General features: G+C 45.2%; 1 protein-coding gene across 1 annotated transcript in view; it reads left to right on the forward strand.

The window, feature by feature from the left end:
* The window catches only part of LOC147817490 (uncharacterized), a 5,384-nt gene that overhangs the window by 1,058 nt on the left and 3,621 nt on the right, over nt 1-705 (forward strand). The gene's annotated exons all lie outside the window — the stretch shown is intronic.

Consider the following 705-nt stretch of genomic DNA (forward strand, 5'->3'; position numbering starts at 1 on the left):
GGGGGGGGGTGAAATTTGTTGTGAAACAGAATGCAGCACAAAAATAGTTTTCTCTTTATTATCTTATTTTTATAATCGTTGGAGGCCAAAATCGTAATTGAAAACAAAATTTGATTAATTACAACAACAACATCAGAGAGGTGTGGAAGAGGATGAGAACCATCACTGGCTATACAGAGAAGAACAGCCAGACAACATCAGGTGATGTGGTCAAGGTCATTGAGTTCAATCTGTTCTACAACAGGTTTGACACAGCTTCACCTGTTCTCTCTCCCACTGTTTCAGCTACAGCTTTTTATACGGCATCTACATCACAACTTGACACTGCAGCTGCAACTCCCTCCACACTGGGGAGGGAGTTGAGTCTACAGGCTGCATCCTGGAAAAACAACATGGCCACACAGATGGTGTGTGTCCAAGGCTGTTAAAGGACTGTGCAGTCCAGCTGGCTGAGTCTCTTCAGAGGATCTTTGACTTAAATCAACAAACAGGGAGGGTCCTGGTCCTGTGGAAAACATCATGTCTTGTTCTGGTAACTAAAGTAGGGCAACCGGCTGAGATAAATGACTACAGATCGGTGGCCCTCACATCACACATCATGAAGACCCTGAGGAAGCTGCTTCTCCAGCTTCTGAAGCCACAGGCTGAACATGCACTTGACCCCCTACAGTTCGCCTACAAGGAACATATTGAAGTGGATGATGC

The sequence above is a fragment of the Seriola lalandi genome, unplaced genomic scaffold, assembly GCF_002814215.2.
Source record: "Seriola lalandi dorsalis isolate HSWRI2012SDOR001 ecotype SW California unplaced genomic scaffold, Sedor1 jcf7180002054951, whole genome shotgun sequence".
In the NCBI taxonomy this organism is placed as follows: Eukaryota; Metazoa; Chordata; class Actinopteri; order Carangiformes; family Carangidae; genus Seriola; species Seriola lalandi.